General features: G+C 39.8%; 1 protein-coding gene across 1 annotated transcript in view; it reads right to left on the bottom strand.

Moving 5' to 3' along the window:
• LOC150081141 (ubiquitin carboxyl-terminal hydrolase 8-like) overlaps positions 1–15,969 on the bottom strand; it is a 581,739-nt gene that overhangs the window by 399,519 nt on the left and 166,251 nt on the right. The window lies entirely within an intron of this gene.

Below are 15,969 nucleotides of genomic sequence, written 5' to 3'. Positions count from 1 at the left end.
CACACTTTACACTTATTCGACAGCTCCAAAAAAAAAGCCAATATGGCAGCCTTTGCAGTCGGACTCAGGTAATGACGCTCCATAAAAATGTGTTTAAATTGCAGTTAAAATTCCAAATTGTGTCTCCACCCGAAGACTCATCCGAGGAGTGCCTAGGTGAAAAACTTTTGGTTCCTTATAGGGAAATTAGCCAGATAGTAGCATTATTCTCTATTTTCCTTTGTTTGCAAGATCGGTATGGTCACCATGCGGCTCGAAGAGGGATAACAGAGAAGCGCTCCGGTATAACACAGCCGCCGCACTAGGATCTGGCCCTTGACTGGGGAAGTACTTCAAAGTGTTGCAATAGTTGGACAGGGAATGTGTCCCAACCTTTCCTACCAAATTCGGTGCAATTTCAATCAAATTTCTTCCCCTACCATAAACTTTCCATGGAAAGGACCCAACTATGCTCTGAAGCACATTACAGCAAATCTGATTCCACCATTGTCTTTGCAGATATCTAGAACCCTCTAAGAAATCCCGACCTTCTAGGGGTATTTTTACACTTGCTGTTCCACCTCCCCAAAGTGTCAGTTGAGGATAGTCCAAAACTTCAAAAGCTCATTGGAAACCCCCAAATTACACCATGGACTTGTGGAAAATACCATTCATCAACATTCTCAAAGCCCAATCCAGGCACATAGGTGTAACCCTGATGGTCTCGATTGACAGGATTACACTAAAAATGGAAGGAAAACAAGGTAAAAATGGCAATACCCAGTTGCAGTGACAGAATGATGATCCTGTCATCATTGACCTGCAGAAGGAAGGGGAGGTTATCCCATCCAGAGCCCACCCCCAACTAAGCTTTGAATTCAAAACTGATCCTGCCAACAATATCAAGGCAGAGAAAAAGCGAGCTGACACAACACTTAATGCAGACTTGGCAGTCAAGATGGACTAATTCTACTAAAGGAAATATCACTAAAAAATTCATTCCTGAAATTTCCAGAATCACCTTCGTGGTTCTCCCCTGGCCTGTAACATCTCATTCCTACTTACTGGCCATAGATCAATCAAGGGAAAATTGGAAGCGCTGGGTATCATTGATGACCCCTGTGCCATTGCAGCTCCACTGAAAACTGGGATCATCTTATGTATGATTGTGAAATCCAGGAGGATATAAGATGCACTCTTCTCACAAGGATACACTATCTTCCAAATCACCTTGATCATCAAGTACTGGAAAACAAAGAAGACTATATTGCCTTCACCCACTTTGTCCAGGACCTGTTCGAGAAGCGGTAAACCCTGTCAAGGAAATAAACTTTAAACAATCGGACAATCAAAAAAATCTAAAAATCTAAACATCATTTGGACTTGACTCAAAAGAAAATAACCTGGACTTGACTCTACCTGCCAAATAGTGACCTATGCAGTGCTCACTTGCACTGTCACTTTTGTTCCCCTTCTCCTTCCTTCCTCTTTCACCTGATGGAGACATCTCCATCTCACCTGAGGATACTTTCGCTGTTGTCCTCAAGGCTCATCCTATCTCTCTCTTTTCTCCCCCTAAACTATATCCTAATTTTCGTACTCTCTCTCTCTCTCTCTTTTTTTTTTTTTTTTTTGTGGTCTCTGTCAGGAAGCTCGGGTGACCCTGGCAGAGACCAGCCAGAGATTTTGGGACTGCCTGGCTACCTCCCAGAGGTTAGTGGCAGACAACGTGGAGTCCCATCAGGGATCCAGCAGTGAAAAGCCAGACGACAACACAACCCAACACTAAACCATAAAGCACACTTCTGGCTTTCACAGAGTACAGTTTTACCGCACAGAGTATACGGCACAGCTGTGGGAACCACTGGAGGCAATCCAACCCAAATACTATGCCATTATTCGACCATCATGCTGACGACATTCAGCCACTGCATAGTTCTATGCTGCAAATTCGGATAACCAAGAATATTGTCGTGTGCTTTATGTTGAGCTATCAGATATAATAAAGCACACAAATATAATAACCTAAAAGGTTAATCTTTACAAGCTGGTACCATCCAGTTGAGTTTTGAAGAGGACTTGGCATCACTGCAGTGATCAAGTTTCGCTCATTCCACTGCATGCGTCCAGTTTACACTGTCACATGATCATTTCCTACTTCCCACCACCACGCCGAAGTAAGAGTCAATTCCAAATGGGTACCATTTTATACGGAACTGCCACCACACAGAAGCAAGTGTAAGTTGTCACATGACCAATTTCCCATGTATCTTTGCAACAAATAATGATGGTGAAGTAGCATACAAGCTAATGCCATCCAACCATCAACTGCGTGCCGGGGTACCAGTTTATACGATCTCTATGGATGCATTGATCGTAGGAGAATTGCCGCCTGGTCGAAGCGTGTGGCAGTTGTCACGTGATCAAATTCATGGCAAAATAGGGGAGAAGCTGGGGTACCAGTTTCTCTGGATAAGAAGATCGACCAAATAATTACAAATTTTTACGGATGCGATGATCACAGGAGAACTATGTCGTACATGCTGGAAAATGATCAGTTATCCATTTAAATTTTATATAATGTCTTTTAAAAAACTGTTAGAAGACAATAGACAATAGGTGAATTTACTCGTGTAAACAGCAGGTAAATGGGTAAAGGTTGCACAGGACAGGCTCGCTTAACTACAAATAGGCCTATAAAAATTCCTCTTGAAGAAATCACAATTTATTAACTCTCTTCGTGACTGAAGTGCATTTTACACAGATCAATTTATATAAACTACCAATTCAGCAGCAAAAGACTCATACATCCAGAAAAAAAAAGAAAAAATATCAAATGCATTTTTAATTTGACATTTAGGAATTTTCAATAAGCTAATAAATCACAGCTGAAGATGCCAATTATGACTACCATTCTGACAAGCTTTACATTCAACCAGTCTTTTTTTTGCAAGAATAGTTTTTATCAATCATCTTGAAAGATGAAGTTGGAATACCAGATGTGGATTTGGTCTTTTTTTTTTGGAAAAGGTTTCTTTTCCGACCTGTGTTACAGTTTTTTTCTGTCTTCAACTAGCTGGTATCTTTTTGTAAGGTGACACTCTGTTGCCAAATCATCTTTTGGTTTCATTCCACGTATATCAGTATGAAACCAAGAATAGCCATTTTCTGCCTGGCAACTTCGATCACATGGCTGAATGATCACATGATTGTTTTGTAAATGACATTGATGATGTAACTTACAAATCCTTTTCTAAAGCAGATGAAACTACTAACTCCATTCAGTCATTCTGGCAAAAAGAATTTTTAGCACAATCCTTGAAATTGTAACTGCATTAAATTATATGCAAGAGACGTATGTTCATTATTAAATGTTACTTAGCATTTTCAAGAGCAGGAACTGATAACCAATTCAATAGCAAATGACCAATAATTATTAACCAATTAAATTCATGAACCTATCTGCAAAATTCATAAAAGTGGCAAAAGGCGGAAAACGAAAATTACGCAGAGAATTATTTTTGTGTGTTTATTTTCTTATTATTACTATTTACTAATTTTTTTTCCTAAAAATGGAAAAAAGTGAATAATTACACAGAAGATTATGAATTGATCTGATTGGCAGTTTCCCTACTATCTTTGATTCCGTAGAAACTGGTATGTACCCCTTCGGAGGGTCATGTGGATTTGGTCATATGACAACTGGTGCTCGCTTCATCGCATGCATAGAAACTGGTATCCAATAGAAACTGGTATCCATTTGGAATTGACACTTGCTTCTGCATGGTGGCAATGGGGGTGGCAATCAAATGACAGTGTAAACTGAACACAAGCAGTGGAAAGTCCTCCTCAAAACTCAACCAGAAGGTTGTTGTTGTTGTTATTTGGTTTTTTAGGAGCCTTAGCAACTAAGGCCATACTGCTCCGGGGATATGCGGTGGTCATTCCCTGACCTTTCCCCATCCTCCGTATTTGGTGGCTCACGAGCTCGAACCCCGGTCTAATCAAGAAGCGTGTGCTATGCACTGCTGCTCCTGCCCACCTGGCTACGGAGGCACTAACCAGAAGGTACCAGCTTGCAAAGATTAACCAAGAACCCATAATGGGTAAGAAGTAAAATCAGAAAACAACACTCTTAAGATTCTTTAAGAAAAATGAAATTACGAAAACAACTACAGAACCAGCAATTTCCGACAAGACATTGCGGAGGCTGCTCTATCTCATGAAACACAGTCTGTTTCAAATGAAAAATGTGCTTCTAAACACTACTTAGGTGTAAACAGTGACTGGTTTCCAACATTTAATTGGTGAGTGGCAGAAAATAATGGAACGATGTGTTCCATGTGTATGATGTACGGAAAGAGATGAACCACAAACAAGGAAGTGACGTGGGTGCCTATATCATGCAAAAGACTTCGAAAAGAAAGTTTAATTGACTATGAACAAAGCAAGTTACACACTGATTCCTGTTCAGATATAACTCAAAAATGTGTACTTGAAGAATATGGGTTAAGATAAATTGAATGATCAATTTCAGTTTTGAATAAATTGAAGAGAGAATAAAGAATAAAGAAAAGAAAAGAAAAGAGAAGAGAGAATTTTGAATAAATTGAAGAGATGCTTTTCTGAGAGCTTTAAGATCTATGTATTGGTTAGCAAAAAATTAACTACCACACACTACATTGTGCAAAAAATTGCTTGAACATTGTAAGGTTATGGGTTGTTCATAATTAAAGCATCTTGATATTGGAAAGAATGCATATTACATGTTGGAAAGAATAATGCAAGACATTGCTTGACATTTTAGCTTCAGAAATTAGAAATTAGATGCGAAATACTAAAAAATGTGCATTCGCAGATTATTTCAGTGTTCTGTGTGATGAAACGACAGACATCTCAGTTTTGAAGCAGCTTATCATATCGATGAAATACGTTTGTCAACTTAAAGATATTAGTGTTAGTTTTATATCAACTTGTAATATCATTGATGTCAAAAGCTGAAACTATAACTAACAAAATTATTGTAATATTTGGCAATATAGTTTTGAAAATTTCAAAATTGATGGGTCTAGAATCTGATGGAGCAGTCATGACTGGGAAACACAAAGGAGTAGCAAAACTACTAAAAGATGACACAGACAGACTCATGGTCAAATGCCATTGTAAAAACAACTGCCTCGCTCTTGCTAGTGCCCAAGAAACTGCTGAGGTGCCTTATTTGGTAAAATTTAACTATACCTTAAATATCATTAAATTTGTTAAATATGTTTTTCTTCTTCTAAAATTTATCCATTAGAACGGCTGGTTAAAAACTAAAATCCAAAATATACTGAATATTCCTCAGATTAAACATAAAATGGCTAGTGACTAGTAAAATTTGCTCATATCCAATTATCATCCCATTGCATTACTTCTACTCTTTCTAAAGTAATGGAGAAATCAATTAACTGCCAACTCTTAAACTACCTAGAAACCTTCCATCTGATCAACGATTGCCAGTTTGAATTCTGGTAGTGTCAATCCACTGGTGATATTATGGGGACATTTATGGACAAATTCAATGGAAAGGTTTGGTGAAACACAAGCAGTTGTTCTTGAAGGCGGCTCCGTAGCCAGGTGGGCAGGAGCGGCAGTGCATAGCACACGCTTCTTGATTAGACCGGATTAGGCCTTGAATGGGTTGAGCATGCTGAATTCTGATGGGATCCTTTCACTTGTTCAGATTACGAACCTAAGGGAGCATAAATTCAAATTAAGAAAAGACAGATGTAGAATAGATGTGCGGAAATTTGCCTTTAGCCAGCGGGTGGTTAATTGCTGTAACAAACTTCCATCTGTCGTTGTGGAAGTTGATAGGTTGAATAAATTTAAGGAGGAACTGGACAGGCATTTGGAGGCAATGGTCTGATTTTTTTTTTTTTTTTGGCTGATGCTGCATAAGCTCATACACTTGCTTTCTTGCATCACATGCCACTACTACTACTACTTCTACTATTTCGAGCCTGTGACCACCAAATACAGAGGATGCAGAAAGGTCAGGGAATGACAACCGCATATCCCCGGAGCAATATGGCCTTAGTTGCTAACGGTCCTAAAAAAAAAGAAAAAGTTGTTCTTGACAACTCAAAGGTTTTCGATCGTGTTTGGCATAAAGGTCTTCTAAACAAGCTTCCATCTTATGGTTTGCCAACTGTTTTTTGTAATTGGTTATCCAATTTTCTCTCTGATTGCTCACTGAGGGTAAGGGTAGATGGCTCTCTGTGTTCTAATTTCTCCACTAATGCTAGTGTCCCCCAAGATTCAATTGTTTCCCCCCACTCTTTTCCTCTTGTATATTAATGACCTTCTTCCATTGACTGGAAATCCTATCCATAGTTTTGCTGATGATAGCACATTGCATTCCACTTTCAATTTTGAGAAACCTTGCCCTGCTCTATCAGCTTCAACTTCTTGAAAATCTGCTACCAATTCCTTAAATGCCAATCTCCTGGTAATTCTCTAGTAAGCAAAGGCAACTTAGTTGATTTCAATCCTTCTAAAATTCAGTCTTGTCTTATATCTCACAAAAAAGGATTCTTCTGATCCTATGGTTATCTTTACCGACACCCCAATTTCTATGCAAGGTGATATATCTCTTTTGGGAATTACCCTGACTTCTAATCTATCTTGGCACAAGCACATTGCAAATATTGCACGTCTAAAAAACTTGGTTTTCTCTTTCATTCTCGGCATTACTTTTCTTCTAACCAGCCATTCACTCTGTACAAATCGCGAATTCGCCCTACCATGGAATATTGTTCCCACATCTCGGGCAGTGACCTCAAAACCTCTCTCAGGCTTCTAGATTCCATTCAGAAGACGGTAGTTAGGTTAATTAATGACTCATCTCTAACAGAGTCTCTCCACTCGTTGTCTCAGGGACATACTGTTTCTACTGAATGCCTTTTCTACAGAAAACAAAGGTATCATCTGTAGAAAACCTTTTCTACAGATGATACAAAGGTTGACAGGGTTGTTAATGACAGTAAAGAGAGTATGTTGCTCAAATGGATCTATATAAGTTGGGAAAATGGGCTGAGAAGTGGCAACTGAAGTTTAACATTGACAAATGCAAAGTACTACATATGGGTAGCATTAATCGATGAGTAACGTACCAACTGTGTGGTACTGCACTCAGGGAAGAGGAAAGCGAAAAAGACATGGGGGCTAACTGTGCATTCAAATATGAAGTTCAATGAGCAGTGCAGATGGGCTGCCAGGGCAGGTCATGGAGTTTTGTCAATGATATATAGGAATTTTGCTATGAGGGACAGGGAGGTGATTATCCCGTTATACAAGGCAATAGTCAGGCCGCACCTAGAGTACTGTGTACAGGTCTGGCGGCCTCATTTTAGGAAGGATATAGAGTAGCTAGAACGAGTACAAAGAAGGTCAACAAGATTGGTGAGGGGTAACAAAGGGGTGCTCTTAACAAGAAAGGCTTAAATTCTGCAAATTGCAGCACCTGGAGAGTAGGCACCTTTGAGATGATTTGATTGAGGTGTATAAGGCCTTGAATGGGTTGAGCAAGCTGAATGCTGATGGGATTCTTCCTCTTGCTCAGACTAAGAACCCAAAGGGGCACAGTTTCAAATTGAGAAAAGTTAATTGTAGAATAGATGTGCATAAATTTACCTTTAGCCAGTGAGTAGTTTATTGGTGGAACAGGCTTCCATCTTTTGTTGTGGAAGGTAATAGCCTAAATAAATTGAACGCTGAGCTGGACAGCCTTAAACCATTCCATTTCAACCCTCCATTTGGAACAAATGGAGGATCCTGCATAAGCTTGCTTTCTTGCATCTTATGCCTCTGCTAATGCTAATTAGATAGATCTCATCCACACAAGGTACCTTTTTTTGTGTTTAAATATTCAACAATTTCTCCTCCACTTTGCTCTCAGTTATTACAAAATCACTTCGATTCCTGTTAGAATTTGATAAACTTCTGGCACTCCTCTCATTGAATAACTTCCCATGTGTGAATGTAGATGCAAAAGACGCATTCAATTTCTCTGCTACCTTAGCATGATCATGAATAGTCAACCGATCTATGTTAAGTGGTCCAATCTGATTCATCCCTTTTCTTCTAGATTTTACATAAGTAAAGAACTCTTTGCTGTTTTTCTTTGCATTCTTTGCCAAGGATTACTCGTAATCTGGCTTCACCTGGCTAACCTCCTTTGTGACTTGATTACAAACTAGTTTATATCTGACATAGGTTTCTGTATCATCTGATACTTTACATGCATCCCATACATTTTTCTTCTCTGCCACGAGCCTCATTATTTTATCTGGCATCCATTTAGGCCTAAACCTTGAGCAGTATTTCTTTAATGGAATGAAAAGGCTAGTAGCCTTCAAAATTAAGTCTCTGAAAGCTAACCATTTAGAATTCAACGTTGTCATCATTAGTTGATCGCACTGTAGAGAATTTAAAAACTGAGACCCCTGTAGTCACCATTACGAAAGCAAAATCCCTTTCCATTAGCCTCGATGGTAGTTACATCTTTAAGTAATTCCCGCATCAGTATATTGTGATCACTGTCACCAAGTGGTTCCTTTATCTGTAAATTTTTAATGCATGAATAATCACTGCTGATAATCAGATCAACAGTATTACTCCCTCTGGTTGCCTCTCGAGGCAACCAAAGGGAGTAAAACATGCTACTGTAGAAAACAGTCATCTAATATATACACAAAAGTCTTCCTAGTGTGTGAGTGACAAACTCACAAGTTTTAGTCAATATCTGGAATAATCCCCCATCTTAAAATCCCCCTTATAAGACATTCTGATTTACTGGCCCACTCTATTTCTCTGCACAACTACTCAATATACTCATCAGATTCATTAGGCCTATAACACACCAAACAGACTCAACACTGCATTGTCCATCGTCAATTGGATGCACTCCTTTGATTTGATGTGTTTCTTAACTAACAGCATAACCCTCCTCCCTTCCTGTCTTGGCTCTCCTTTCTGTACATATTGTACTCCCCACATTCCAACTCTGCACACCTTATGTCTGTTTGACACCACGTCTCTGATATCCCAACAATATCTGCCTTTGATGACTTGACTAGCACTTCAAGCTCATCAAATTTATTAACTATACTCCTAGCATTTTTGTACATGCAAGTATACGTGCACCTGTGTCTACTCTTAGTTACCCTAACACAGCCCATGTACTTATTTGTTCCACTATGACTCCCAGCAGTCCTGGAAATCTCCATTGCCTTGCTTTCCGAATTTCTTAGAATGGCTGCTGCTCATTCTAATTGAAGCAATGCAAGAATCACTTTTGCCTCTGCCTGCAGCCACCATTAACCTTTTAGTCTGTGTACCTCCCCAAGCTAGCAGTTTTCCGACCCACCTAACACTACCTCGATAGCATCAGCAAATATTCTTGCACCCTTTCTATTTAAGTGTATCCCATCCCTGTAGAAGCAATCTCTCCTGTTAACAAGCACAGATCAGGCTGAAAAAAATTCTACTCCTTGACCATTGCACAATCTCTCCAGGGCCGAATTGATTGACAAGGCTATCATCATATACTCCCTCCTATCCTGTCTGGCAGAATTGTAGACACTTTCACATTCAACCCTAACTCACAACTTTTTGGCAACATTGCCCTGTAGATATTTTACTCTTTTGTGCCCTTAAAAGATGATATCTGCTATCTACAATGTAGTAGTAGTAGTGGCATGTGATGCAAGAAAGCAAGTGTATGAGCTTATGCAGCATCAGCCAAAAAAAAAAAAAAAAAAAAAAAAAAATCACACCACTCCCTTCAAATGCCTGTCCAGTTTCTCAAATTTATTCAACCTATCAACTTACACAACGACAAATGGAAGTTCGTTCCAGCAATTAACCACCCACTGGCTAAAGGCAAATTTCCGCACATCTATTCTACATCTATCTTTTCTTAATTTGAATTTATGCCCCCTTAGATTCGTAATCTGAACAAGTAGAGGGATCCCCTCAGAAATCAGCGTGCTCAATCCATTCAAGGCCTTATACACCTCAATCAGATCACTGCGCAGGTGATCTCCAGCCACTGCAATTTTCAGAACTTAAGCCTCTCTTGGTAAGAGAGGCTTAAGTTCTGAACAGGAATTTTGAACGAACAGAGGGGTGAAGTGGAAGTGGGTTTTTTTTTTTTTTTTTTTTGGCTGATGCTGCATAAGCTTGCTTTCTTGCATCAAATGCCTCTACTAATGCTAATGCTAAAGAGGATCCCTTCATTCCCCTCACCACTCTTGTTGACCTTCTCTGTACACGATCAAGCAAATATACATCCTTCCTAAAATGAGGCCTCCAGACCTGTACACCGTACTCAAGGCGTGGCCTAACCATTGCCTTATACAGAGGGATAATCACCTCCTTTTCCCTGCTAGCAAAATTCCTATATATCATTGACAAAACTCCATAACCTGCCCTGGCAGCCTGTCTGCATTGCTCAGAAAACTTCATATCTGCCTGCACAATTACTCCCAGGTCTTTTTCATTTTCTACCACCTTAAGTGTAGTACCACACAGTTGGTACGTTTCTCTGGGGTTACTTCTACCCATATGCAGTATTTTGCATTTGTCAAGGTTAAACTTCAGTTGCCACTTCTTAGCCCATCTGCCCAATTTATCTAGATCCTGTTGCAGTAGCACACTGCCATTACTGTCATTAACAACCCTGCCAACTTTTGTAACATCTGCAAACTTTGACACTAAGCCTGATATACCTTCATCAATATCATTGCAAATTCATTGCGATATCTGCAAATTCTTAATACACGAATGATCATTGCTGATAACCAGATCAAGAGTATTACTCTCTCTCTCTCTCTCTCTCTCTCTCTCTCTCTCTCTCTCTCTCTCTCTCTCTCTCTCTGGTTGCCTCTCGAACATGTTGCTGCAGAAAACAATCATCCAATAAATTCACAAAAGTCTGACCAGTGTGTGAGTGACCAACCCACAAGTTCCAGTCAATATCTGGGAAATTAAAATCCCCCATTATAAGACATTCTGATTTAATGGCCCACTCTATTTCTCTGTATAATTGTTCATTGTACTCATTCGAGTCATTAGGCCTATAACACACTCCTACTCTTATTTTTGCTTTCGCAGTGCTTATGTCACACCAAACTGACTCAACAGTGCACTGTTCATCTATATCAACTGGGTGCACTTCTTTTGATTTTATGTTTTTCTTAATTAACAGCATAACACCTCCTCCCTTTCTATCCTGTCTATCCTTTCTGTACACATTGTACTCCCCAAATTCCAGTTCCGCATTCCTTATATCTGTGTGATACCACATCTCTGCTATCCCAACAATATCCGCCTTTGATGTCTTGACCAAGATATGCGGAAGTTGAGTTTGAGGACGAGAGTTTCCTGTGCGGACGTGCCTTTCTGCCGCTCTTGGAACAGAGAAGTTTTTTCTGATTTATTTTCTGCTTTATTAGTTTAAATTGACATATTAACTTATTTCTAGAGTAGCTTTATATTCCTATTTACGGTACTTAAAGTTAAAGTAACTTAGATAGAGATTTGTATGTATTACTTAGTATCGGAAAGGGTATCAAATCCACGTGTTTACCGTTCATAAACAGCCGCCATTGTTACGTGAAAATTAATCAGTAAAATCTATTAATCTTGTCGAACTTCATTGGCAATTAAATTGTACTTTTAACTATACATATAACCACTTAGGTTACGGAACATAAATAATTAGTAAAAATAAATAATTAATACATAACTTGATATGGAAGTTATACAAAGGGATTTCGTAGATAACACTCGTTACTGAAACGCGATACAGCATATCCGGAATTCGATAGCATTAGCTTTGTATAGTATAGTGCATAATATAATATTGTCAATTAATCAGTAGATCTATTAATCTTGTTAAACTTCATTGTCAATTAAATTGTACTTTTAACTATATATATATAACGACTTAGAGTACAAACGTCACAAATAATTAATACATACTTGATACGGAAGTTATATAAAGGGAACTCTTAGATAACACTCGATACTGAAAAATAAATATAGTATTAGGTATAACTGTGTTAAGATACTAGTTTAAGGTTTTATTTTTGATCTGCAATTGTAATTTAATTGACATTTAAATCGAATCATGACTCTGACCTAGCAGCAAAGCAAAGCGCTCAAGCTAATGGGAGTGCTGTGACTCAGGGGAGAACTGAGGGGGGGCAGTTGCCCTCTGAATCACAGCCTTTTAAGATGCACTGTTTGCTTGATGTTTGCGGAGCAATCGGGTACGGGACATGATACTGCCTGGGGGATGTCTTGTGTGTGCACGATGCAAGGAGTACAAGGGAAATTAGGCGACAACTCGGCGTTGTTATGGCCTATATGAGCCTATGAAGGTCAGGGTGGATGTCCTCGAAGGAAATAAATTGAGGGGCCCATCAAGCTCTAAGCTGCCCACATCATCGCCAGAGCTTGCACTTGGTCATCTTGCAACACAGGGGCAGCCCCAAGGCAGAATGCGCTGGTCCCACAGGAACTAGTAGTTGTTGGTGACTCTATTGTCAGGGAAACGGGGAACATGCTTTGTAAAAAGGATAGGTGGAACAGGACCAGGGTACGTCTGCCAGGGGCAAAGGTTGATGACGTTGTACAGCAGATATCATCTTTTAAGGGCACAAAAGGTGATACAGTTGTACACATTGGCACTAATGATATTAAGAGTAGGAGACCAGCAGAATTACTTAACAAGTACAGGTCACTGTTGAAAAAAAGTCGTGAAGTAGGGTTGAATTTGAAAGTGTCTGCAATTCTGCCCAGACACGATAGGAGGGAGTATATGATGAGAGCCTTGTCGATCAATTTGGCCCTGGAAAGACTGTGCAAGGCTCAAGGGGTAGAATTTTTTTCAGCATGGAATGTACTTGTTAACAGGAGAGATTGCTTCTACAGGGATGGGATACACTTAAATAGAAAGGGTGCAAGAATATTGCTGATGCTATCGAGGCAGTGTTAGGTGGGTCGGAAAACTGCTAGCTTGGGGGGAGACAAAGACTAATGGATTAACAGTAGCCACTGGCAGAGGTGAAAGAGATTCTTGCACTGCTTCTATTGGAATGAGCAGAAGCCTGAAAAACAAGATGCAGGATATTTCAGAGACTGCTGGAAGTCATTGCGGTACAAGTAAACACATGGGTTGTGTTAGGGTAGTTAAGAATAGAAACAGGTGAATGTATACTTGCGTGTACACCAATGCTAGGAGTTTAGTAAATAAATTTGATGAATTTGAGGTATTGCTCAAAACATCAAAGGCAGATATTGTTGGGATATCAGAGACATGGTGTCACACAGATATAAGGAATGCAGAACTGGAATTTGGGGAGTACAATGTGTATAGAAAGGATAAACAGGACAGGAGGGGAGGAGGGGTTATGCTATTAGTTAAAAAACACATAAAATCCAAGGAAGTGAAGTCAGTCGACATTGATGGACAGGGCAGTGTCGAGTCAGTTTGGTGTGACATAAGCATAGGTAAATCAAAATTGAGAGTAGCAGTGTGCTATAGGCCTAATGACTCTAAAGAGTATAATAAGATACTGTGCAGGGAAATAGAATGGGCAAGTAAATCAGAGAGTCTTATAATGGGGGATTTTAATTTCCCAGATATTGACTGGAATTTGTGGGTTGGTCACACACACACTAGCAAGGCTTTTGTGGATTTATTGGATGATTGTTTTCTACACCAGCATGTTCGGGAGGCAACTAGAGGGAGTAATACTCTTGATCTAATTATCAGTAGTGATTCTTCATGCATTAGGAATCTGGAGATAAAGGAACCACTGAGTGGCAGTGATCACAGTGTGCTGAAGTGGGATTTACTCAAGGAGGTAACTACCATCAGAGGTAAAGGGAAGGGTTTTTGCTTTCGTAAAGGCGACAATGATGGTCTGAGACAGTATTTAAATTCTATACAGTGGGACCAACTGATGATGTTACCAACAGCAAATTCAAAATGGGAAGCATTCAAGGAACTACCAGGCTTTACATACCAACCAAGAAATATTGTTCAAGGTTCAGGCCTAAATGGTTGTCAGATGAACTATGAGACATATGGCAGAGAAAAAAAATGCATGGGATACATACAAATTAATGGGTGACATGGAAGCCTATGATAGATATAAGTTGGTCTGTAACCAAGTCACAAAGGAGATTAGGCAGGCAAAGGCAGATTATGAGAAATCCTTGGCAAAGGACGCAAAAAAAACCAGAAAAGAGTTCTTTACCTATTTAAACTCAAGAAGGAAAGGGATGAATCAGATTGGTCCACTGGGTGTTGATGGTTCAACAGTTGAGGATCCAGCTCAGGTGGCTAACAATCTAAACAAGTATTTTGCATCTACATTCACACATGAGGAGTTATTCAGGAAGGGGAATGTCGTAGGTGAAGTAAACATTGGCAGTGAGCTAGATTATTTTCTAATAACTGAGAGGAAAGTGGAGGAGAAATTGTTGAGAATAAACATAAAAAAGGCACCCGGGGTGGATGGGATCTATCCAGTTATATTAAAGGAGGCAGCAAAGGAAGTAAGCAAACCCTTAGCCATAATTATGAGAGCTTCTTTGGACTCAGGGGAGGTACCCATGGACTGGAGATGTGCAAATGTAACCCCAATTCACAAAGGAGGATCAAAGGCTGACACAAGTAATTATAGACCTGTTAGTTTAACTTCGGTTCCAGGAAAATTAATGGTGGCACTGGTTAAAGAAGCACTGCAGGATCATCTGGACAAGAATTCAGTTATAGCTCAGACACAGCATGGTTTTGTTAAGGGCAGGTCTTGTTTGACCAATTTGATTGGATACTATGATGTAGTCACAAAAGAACTGGATGCAGGGAATAACTTTGATATTATATATTTGGATCTTAGAAAGGCTTTTGATTCTGTTGCACATGGAAGACTGCTGCACAAATTGGAGAAGTGTGGCATTGGAGGCAAATTGCTGCTATGGATAAAGGGATGGTTGAGTGGCAGAAGACAGAGAGTGGTAATCAATGGACACTGCTCAACGTGGACTAATGTTATTAGTGGAGTTCCTCAGGGTTCAGTGTTGGGTCCATTGTTGTGTTCTGTATTTATAAATGATATTGATGATGGTGTATCAGGCTTAATGTCCAAGTTTGCAGACGATACCAAGGTTGGCAGGGTTGTTAAGGATACTACTGATACTATGCTGCTGCAACAGGATCTGGAAAGGTTGAGCAGATGGGCTGAGAGGTGGCAAATGAAGTTTAACATTGACAAATGTAAAGTACTACATATGGGAAACAGTAATCCCAGATCAACGTATCAACTCTGTGGTACTACGCTGACAGTGGTAGAGAATGAAAAGGACCTGGGGGTAATTGTGCAGGCAGGTATGAAGTTCTCTGAACAGTGCAGACAAGCTGCAAGAGTAGCTCATGGTGTCTTGTCAATGATATACAGGAACTTTTCTAGCACGGACAGGGATGTGATTATTCCCTTGTATAAGGCATTGGTCAGGCCACACCTTGAGTACTGTATACAGGTCTGGAGACCTCATTTCAAGAAGGATGTAGAGCTGCTGGAACGAATACAGAGAAGGGCAACAAGATTAGTGAATGGAACAAAGGGTTGCTCTTACGAAGAAAGGCTTAAGTTTTGCAAATTACAGAGCCTGGAGACTAGGCATCGGCGAGGTGATCTGATAGAGGTGTATAAGGCTTTGAATGGCTTGAGCATGCTCAATGCTGATGGGATTCTTCCTCTTGCTCAGAATAATCACCTGAGAGGGCATAAATTCAAATTGAGGAAGGACGGATGTGGGATAGATGTGCGGAAATTTGCCTTTAGCCAGCGGGCAGTTGGTTTGTGGAATAGACTCCCATCGCTTGTTGTTGAAGTTGATAGCCTAAACAAATTTAAGGCTCAGCTGGACAGG

The sequence above is a fragment of the Mastigoproctus giganteus genome, chromosome 9 (assembly GCF_048544385.1).
Source record: "Mastigoproctus giganteus isolate SK-2022 chromosome 9, ASM4854438v1, whole genome shotgun sequence".
Taxonomy (NCBI): domain Eukaryota; kingdom Metazoa; phylum Arthropoda; class Arachnida; order Uropygi; family Thelyphonidae; genus Mastigoproctus; species Mastigoproctus giganteus.
Note: the sequence above shows the minus strand (reverse complement) of the source record. Positions and strands in the feature narration are given on the sequence as shown.